Genomic DNA, 9,080 nt, shown 5'->3' with positions numbered 1-9,080 from the left:
CTGTGGCAGAATGATCTTGAGGCGATTCGCTATGACTTTGGAGATAATTTTGTACAGGACATTACACAGGCTTATGGGCCTGAGATCCTTGATCCGACTCGGGTTTTTTACCTTGGGTATAAGCACAACATGAGTATCGTTCCAACCCATTGGCATCTCACCACCCTCCAGAACATGTCGCACCTCATCAATTATGTTCCTGCCCATAAGCTGCCAATACCTCTTAAACACCACCGCAGGCATGCCATCCGGCCTGGTGCCTTGAGGTCTCCAATCTGATCAAGGGTTGTTTTGATTTCCATATCCGTGAAAACAGCAGTGAGGCCATCATTCATAGCACTAGTAACCTTCACCGGTACAGCCCGGAGAAGCTCGTCATATTGGCCGACGCCATTAGAGGTGAACAAGCTCTGAAAGTAAGACATGATATAGTTAGTGAGCTCCCTACCTTCCTCTACAACTACTCCATCCTCCCTCTTAAGCCTCCGTATCCTATTAGCCTTCCTTCTCGCCGAGGCATACCGAAAGAAAAACTTTGTGTTCCTATCCCCTTCCTTCAGCCACCATACATGAGCTCGTTGTCTCCACTTAATGTCAATGACTTCCTCTAAATGATCCACCAACACTCTTAGCCTCACCTCCTCAGCCACCTTCTCCGGTGTTACACCCTCCCTCCTACAAGCTTCCAGCTCTCGTTTTGCATCCTTCGGTTTCTTCTCTGAATCCCCCACAACATCTCTACTCCATCTAGAAAGGTCTCGAGCCACGCCCGTCAGAGACGCGGCCATGTCCAGAGCCCCTCCTTCGCGCACTCTCCTCCATGCTTCCTCCACTACCAAGTCGCACCCCTCTTCCTTCAACCACCGGGCTTCGAAGCGAAAGCATCCCGGTCCCTTCCTTCCCCTGTCCCCCATATCCTCCGTGTCGACCACCACCGGCCTGTGATCAGAATGCCTCGGAACCTCATTACGCACTCGAAACTCCGGGAACTTTGGGCACCATTCCATGTTGGCAGTAGCCCGATCGAGACGACCACATACATAGCCATCCGCATGCGTGTAGTTGTTCCACCAAGTTATAACATCTCCCTCATAGCCTAGGTCACTCAGCTTGCATTCAGCCAACGCCTCTTTAAATTGGTTCATACACCCGTCCGATCGGTCCACACCCCCTCTCTTCTCATCGTTGGACATGATCTCGTTAAAATCCCCCAAACAGAGCCACGGCCTTCCCTCCTGGTGCTGCTGGTTAAGTAAATGCATCGTCCTCCAGGTTTCCTTCTTCCATCCCCACTGCGACTCCCCATATACTCCAGTAATTCTCCACGTTGAACCATCCTCCTCTGTTATATCCGCATCAATATGCCTTCTACCCACTGATCTCAAAGAGAGGTTGATCCCCCTCCTCCAAAAAATGGCCACCCCCCGGCTCCTCCCTTCCGAATCCTTCGCACACATATTAGCCAACCCTAGCTTCCACCTGTATTGCTCCAACTCCTTCTCCAACAGCTTTGTCTCACACAAAAACAAAACATCGGGATCCTCCACCCTCTTGAGATCCAAGAGGCCACGAACTGCTGGGCCATTCCCGAGTACCCGGCAGTTCCAGCTTACAATCCTCATTGTGTCCGGCGGGCTGCTCCTGCAGCCCGGCCGATATCATGTTAACTAGAGTCGTTTCTGATACACCCACCCCCGTTTCGCCCTCCCTCTTCCACTCTTCCCTTCTTATTCATTTTTTCCTCCTCCCCCTCCACATTCCTCTTCTGACCTAACAGGTAGCCCTCTCCACTTTTTCCTGTTGGCGCCACCAGCCCTTCTCTCCTAACTTTCTTGTATTTCTTCGGAAGATAGCCACCACCACTTCCTCTCCCCTCCTCCATCACACCTCTCTCCTCTACTGCTTCCTTCCCATTCTGCTTCTCTGGTTGGTGTACCACCCCCTTATACATCTTCCCATCCTCCCCCTCCACTTCCATGTATGCTCCTTTTCCCTCCACCTCCACCCGGTCCGTTCGTGTTCCTCCCTTTCCATCCTCACCATTAGCATCGGCCACCTCTTTATTTTCACCATCAGTCTGAAAAGTAAGCCTCTTTGGGAGCCCCCCACCGTCTCTCACCTTCGATGACTTGATAGGGCTAGTAACCTCTTCTCCTTCCTCCGTCCTACCCTCCACTGTCTTGGGGTCAGATTTTCGCCAGTTGAGACTATCACTCCGAGACCTACCAGCCAGCCTCCCGCCTCCATACGAACGCCCACCTCCGGATCCGCTCCCACTCCCACTATAATTGCTCCTCCACATCCTTCCTTCCTCTACACCACGACGTCGCATCATGTCAGCACGCAACCATCTCCCATATTGCGCCTTCTCCCCCTTCTTTAGTTTGATAGAGCATATTTTGTCCACATGTCCAATGAATCCACAGATGTAACAGAAATCAGGCAGATACTCGTACTCAAAGCGGCAAAACGGCCTCTCTTTATCGTCATCAACTCCACGCACACGCCCATCTTCCTCATCGTTGTCCTCCTCCTCATCCAAGGTGACTCCCCTCATGATCGGTTTGTTGATTGGCATACGTACTTTGATGCGCAGAAACCTTCCCACCGCCGAGCCATCCTCTCCTGAGTCCATCTCTATGTACTTGCCCACTAGATTTCCAATCTCCTCCGCCATCTCCTCCTCCATCTTCCCCAACGGCAACCCAAACACTCTGAACCAGATAGGGATCTCCTCAAACACGTACTGCTCAATTCTCTTGCTGGGCACAAAATCCACTACCACCACGAGATCATTATCAAACATCCACGGACCATCTTCCAACGCCTTGCGCTTGCCAGACTCTTGTTTGAAAGTGAACAAGAAAATATTGTCGCCCAGCTCTTTGCAGTCCACGCCCTTCAGGGGGCACCAGCACTTCCCCAGCGACAGGCTGATCGCATCACGGTGCGCGGGCCTCTCCGACATCACCTTCCCCACCGCCTGAATCTCGGCCTTGTTCTCCTCTGCCCGGGCCATCCACCGGATCTTCACCCCTCTCCGCTCCTCCTTCGACAGCTTCATCTTCTCCATCAGCCCATCTACCTTCTCCATGGCCGCACGGAAACAACGCCTAAGATGGAAACCCTAGATTGGTGTTTTACGATCGTGTGCCCTAGGGAGCACCCGAAAGGCTTTTGGTGGGGGACAGGGATCCCACAGGGCGGGCAGGGCGCCTCGCCGCTGGGCGGCGGCAGGAATTTACCGGCTTCCACCGGCGATCAGATCTGGGCGCTCGGGGCGAACGTACAGCGGGAATCAGGAGGGAGGAGATCGCCTCCGTGATCGCCGGACACACCAACTGTCACCCTACGTGGGACGGACCTGTTTTTTAGTTGAACTCCTTTTTGAGTAGTCTGTTCATTCCCACAGACGTTTTTATTGATTCTTGAGGTGGCTTACCGATTTCAACTTGCATATACGATTCTTGAGGTCGGATTATGAGGAAGGGGGCGAGGTGGGACTAAATATATACGAGTCATCGGATCTGAACCATCTCTTATTTTTTGCACCAACCTGCGCTAGAGCTAGCTCGTGACTTGTCGCTAGGCTACACAAGTTTGGCCCATGTATAAGTTATGAGACCTTCCGATTTGATCTAGTCATCAACTAGTTTAGTGGTCACGGACCTAGAAATAGGCCAGTAGGTCGCAAGTTCGACTCTTCTCTGCTACTAATACTTTACATTCTTTTCCTCAGACTCAGACTGCGCTATTGGGCCGTTCCGGACACGTGCGAGCCCAAGAGTGTGGGTGGATTGGATTTGGTGAAAATTGTTGCGAACACGTGCAAGGCCCATGAGTGTCGGTGGGTTGGTTTTGGTGAAAATAATAGATTGCAGGTAAAAAATAGTATCACCTCGGTTGTAGAAAATAATATAGGTGAAAAAACTGAAAGCGTAAATTCACGGAAAGAAGTGTATTGTGACGGTGAACCCAAGGAGTCAATCCGTGCTTTATTATTACTAGTACAAATGCCCGTGCGTTGCAACGGGCAAAAAAATTGCAAACCTGCTACACATGTGATTACTCACCATTTCGCATATCCATTTCTGATAAACATGTAATAAGTTTAAATTCATTATCGATTTTCGGAGAATGAATTGTGGCATGAAGAAAACACTCTGTTGCCCTTCATTTGATGGAATAGTAGTGGTGCATGGATTAGTCTAATTAATCACTTTTATTTTTTGCTTTTTGGAAAAACTGTGTGTTGCAATGTGTAAAAAAAAATTATGGTCCTTCTCACAGTAAGCATGACTCAAGACTTCCAAGAGCCCATACCCTCTAATTCAACACACGTCCATTTGTACTGTCACTTATTATTGCCCTTGTCGTCCATGGCCTTTGAAGCGTTCCGCATGGCTAAACTTAGCCGCTCGCTCGACCTTGTCGGGGCGTCCAAATCGTCTGTCGGCCAACCCCGCCGGCGTATTAACCCCACGAGCTCTTTCTCAAACCTCCTCGGCTAGTTTCGGCGGCTACTAATGGTTGTTCCAAATAATACATAATTATAATCTAAATTTTGCTATTTTTTTTTATTTTGAGTGCCTTTTATCAATATGAATTTAAAATTAATGTTAAAGTTATTTAAAAATCCATAATAATTCCTAATCAAATAATTTCTCCACCATATAAAATCTAAAATAAGTATTTTAAACTTTCACTTTGAAAGATTAAACTAAAGCATTAGGTATATGCAGCTCACCTAAATTCAACCAGTAGCTTAATTTTGAGTTAAAATAAATAGGATATTTTTTTAGTATTTATAAGAGAGTTCGTGTAGTGCTGGCTGCTGCTGATTTACAAGGTGATCATTGATGGGATCGATGTACATATTTGTAGTTAATCTATATTAGCGCCCACACACACATGTACCTAGGGTGTTTCCTCACGGCACCATACCTAGCAGAGGTAGACTTGGACCGCATTGAGGTAGAGCATCGTCGCCATTAAAGATAGATGGCAATCAGAGCGGTGAAATTACATATGCCTGGTAGAAAGACATCCATTGTAGAGTGAAATCTCTTTTTGTTTTTCTCTGATCGTAAAAAACAGTGGGGAATGCTGACAATCACACAAAAAGAGCGAAACCATATTGCATACCTGAGTGTCTGGATGTGACTACGAATTCACAAATCAGGGTGCGTGATCATGTAGGTTCTCGTTTACAAATTAGCATGGTGCGAAAAGCATAACCAGATAATCCTGGAAGTTGGAAATATCCGACCAGTAAGGAGCAGTCATTATTTTGCTACTGGCCTTACCACACATAACTGAAAGTGGAATCGGTATTACTTAAAATGCTGAAAAGAATCTTCCGACAATAGCAGTCATCAAGGAAACATCAACAGCTTGTGCATAACTTGGCTGTTAGCCTTGGCACGAATAGATTAAAAGTGTGATTAGTAAGACAATTACATTATCAAAAACTCAAAGCTTTTACAAAATAATGGTAAAACTGCATACACAAAAGACAACTTACATAACCAAATATACTATCTAATTGACTCGATTTCCTTTGCTTCCACGTCGTGGAAGTAGGGACGGACTCGTACGCATCTAGCCTGTAATCTGCACTTTGCGCAACGCCATTGGCAGCCACACCGGAGCGAACCGCTGTGCGACTTCTCGTCGGCTCTCTTCTTCTATGTCCCAGCTCATGACGACTTGTAGAAGGAATGCTACATGTATTTTTCCACAACCTAGAATGGAAAATCTTGGTAGCAAAGGAAAATTTCGAGGAATGAGAAAGACCACATGTCTCTGTCTAAATAGCACAGTTAGTATTACAACAAATAAACCAGCACCAGCTGCCTTAGCTGGACCTTCAAATCAAGACCTAGTTTAATCTGATCGGGCCAAAATAATCAGTCAATTCATGGAACATATAGTCAATTTTCTACAAGGAAACATATAGTTAGATGGTCCACTCAAGGTTGAAGACTGCAGTTTGAAGGGACTGTCGAATCTACATAAATCATGACCACATTTTCTACATTTCCTAACTAAAACAACATTGTCTGACCATTGGCTTAGGCATACTGTAATACAAATTGCAAACTGCTGACAAGTGTTGACCTGTCGTTGGTTTTTGATGACCATATACATCTACTTGGGTGAAAACAAATCCAGTCATAGTGATAGCTCCAGCCAACAACCAAAAAAGTAGTCTCATTGGTTATAAACATCAAGCAGTCCAAAAAGTTGCGGCTCCAAAGTAGTACTGAACATCATCATAATCAGATATATCCTGACAATACTGAAAATGTACAGCCAGCAACATGAACAAAGATAGCATGCCACACACTTAAATGATGGGGAAGAAACAGGATGTATTTCTTACAATGTAAAAAATAAGTTATCTCTTCACTGGTGCAAACACATTATTGGCACACTGGGCATAGGAGTCGCTTTGCAGGCTAAAAATACTACATGTGTACCAAAATATAAGATATTTGGTAGGCCTGGTACGGAGGTAACACTATTTTTGTTGGTGATAGCACATAGAGCATAATATAGACAACTAAATGAAGTTAAAAATGGTATGTTTAATCATGTAATATCATGCATGTACACTGAAGAAAGGAGAGTTATCTTTGATAGAATCATGTAATATCATGTTCAACAAAAAGTTGTAAGCAGACATGTCCTAGTTGGATGGAGATCCAGATAGCTCCCTCTCCAACTGGACGTTGGTGTTTCCAACACATTTTGGATTCATTCAGGCAGCATTCCTCAGTTGTTCATTATTAGTTCAAGTTACAAGACATTTCATGTTAATTAGCTGGAAAAACATTTACCTTAAGGTCTGCATAGCTGGCCTGAACATCCATCATCCCAAAACTGCGCTATAATAGCTCAACAGTTCTCACTTCTAGAACTGTATGTTCCTTTAAGTAGTTGGATTGTGTAGCTACAGACAAAAATGAGTATCTAGTGAATGTTAATATATTGTAGGTTTATAACCTAAGGCATTATTGTTATAAAAAATCAATAAAACCGGTGGGAAGGGGAACGCACATGCGAGGTGGGTAGGTGGAGATGAAATGAACAAAACGGCATACATATTTCCCTTCAATAGTAGCCTAAAAGATCACTTGAACTTGTACCCCAAATAGAGAAGACATGAGTATCATACGGAACCCCTAAATCCACATCTATTTTTGTCTAAATCCATAACGTCTATCTTCTACTAAGATCCAAAAGCAACCTTGACTTATCCAAACTGAAATTAGGGGAAATTTTATTTGTCAGATTATGAAAGAAGAAAACAACATTCTTATAATATTAAGACTTTGTTAGAGAAGAAAAGAAAGAAGATTAGTGTGCCCCCTGTTATGATCAAGTTATCAGCTAACCACCACTAATATCATAGTTTGAATTTTACTCTGCTCTAACAGTGAGAAAAACTATAACTACAGTAATCAGGAAAATAATTGGCACACCAAATTCCCTCTAAAAGATTTGCACACCAAGAGGGAAGAGCTAAAAACTTGAGACATGAAAAAATATCAAATCCTATTGAATCATGTTTATGAATTAACTGTACCAATGTATGGCTACATATAAATAGAATAGCTAGAAAGCACAGCAGATTGTACAGTTCAGAGGTGGAGTGGTCTAGGAACAACCTTGTGGCTGCCGCTGCACTGCCAAGGTTGTTTCCACGCTTGCAGCTACCAAGGACGATGTCAAAACAGGAGGTCGCCTTAGATTAGGCACCCGTGGCCGCGGTTGCGGATGGACCGCTGCTGTATCTACGGTCCTTCCTGAACACCACAACATCTGCAGTTTTCACCAACATCTATAATTATTTGCAAGAGCATTATAGCACAAATCAAACTGGTTCGTGGTAGTCTCTGAATGAACAAACTAACAGTCAGTTGTTGCATCCACACGAGTACTGCCATCTATCCTTCCAATGCCACATCCACGCACACAGTAAGAAACCTAAATAATTATTTGTGATTGGGACGTTGCTGTTGGAGACGGTTAGCTCAACTAATAGTGAAGGTTCAATTGAACATACCTGGCGGGGGAGGTTGATGTGCCTGCGTGATTGCTCTCCCCGTGGTGGCCTGTGAGATTCCAATGAGCTGACCATAGACCTCCCTCTGCACAAACCAATGTGCCTCCCACTGCACTTCACCTTCGGCCTCCCTGCCTAGCCAGCCTCGTCCTCCTCCCTGTCTTCGGCAGCTGTGGGATGGAGAGGTGTTGCGGAGAGTAGTTTGGACGGCTATGGGGGCGGCGATTTGGACGGCGGTGGTGGCGGTGGTGGCGGCGGCAAAGGGCGGCGGCGCGGACGGCGATGGGGGCCGAGTAGGGGGTCTTCCCTTGACCTTCGAGGCACCGGCGCCGGCGGCGGAGGGGGTGGCCAGGGGCTATGGATTTGCTGTCGCATCTGATGGTGGGCGGGTGAATCGCGTCGATGTTCGCCATTGGAACCAGTCGGATGGGTCCGACGACGGCGGATAGAGTGCGCCTGGAAGGAGTGGCTGGTGGCGAAGCCGGCGGGGTTGGGAAAACCAATGTCGAGGTGGAAGGAGCGGGGAGGAGTCCCGGAGGCGCCATGGTAGCAGGGCCGGGGAGCCGCCAATGGCCGCGACGTCGAGCGTCGCCGGCGGTGGAAGGCCGCGGGTCGCCCGTAGTCGATGGGCGCGGGTGTGTTGGCACTTGGGGTAATGGGTAGGCGCGCCGGCGGAGTAGGGGGCGGCGGCGCGCGGCCGCGGACGGCGGTGAGGGGCGGGGCGGGGCGGAGCAGGAGGTCCAGATGAGATCGAGAGAGGAAGGGTCGTGGGCTGGTGGCTCGGTTTGTTTTTCTTTTCTCTCGCTCGTATCGCTTCAGGTTCAGTTAATATAATATGAGGACTGCGGGCCGAGTTACTAAAAAGTGCAGGCATTATTTTGCAAAAACGGCGCCACGGTGAAACCGGAGACCCAATCCGTGCTTTATTATTAGGGAGAGACTAGCACAAATGCCCGTGCGTTGCAACGGGAGAAGAAAAAAAAAACCATACTTCCTAAACCCAATAGCT

At 46.9% G+C, this 9,080-nt stretch overlaps 1 long non-coding RNA gene across 6 annotated transcripts; it reads right to left on the bottom strand.

Annotated features, from left to right (window-relative positions):
* Nucleotides 1-5,375: 5,375 nt before the first annotated feature.
* LOC119278086 lies at nucleotides 5,376-8,851 on the bottom strand. Of its 6 annotated transcripts, none has more exons than XR_005137525.1 (3): nucleotides 7,674-8,851; nucleotides 7,063-7,267; nucleotides 5,376-6,955 (listed from the first exon to the last, which is right to left on the bottom strand). It is a non-coding gene; the product is annotated as an uncharacterized LOC119278086 (long non-coding RNA). The 6 variants fall into 6 exon arrangements; XR_005137526.1 differs by having other exon boundaries at nucleotides 7,063-7,827; nucleotides 7,920-8,851; XR_005137527.1 differs by having other exon boundaries at nucleotides 7,063-7,992; nucleotides 8,072-8,851.
* Between the last annotated feature and the right edge of the window lie 229 nt (nucleotides 8,852-9,080).

Source organism: Triticum dicoccoides, chromosome 3B (assembly GCF_002162155.2).
Source record: "Triticum dicoccoides isolate Atlit2015 ecotype Zavitan chromosome 3B, WEW_v2.0, whole genome shotgun sequence".
NCBI lineage: Eukaryota > Viridiplantae > Streptophyta > Magnoliopsida > Poales > Poaceae > Triticum > Triticum dicoccoides.
The sequence above is the reverse complement of the archived record's forward strand: the minus strand, read 5'-3'. Positions and strand labels throughout refer to the sequence as shown.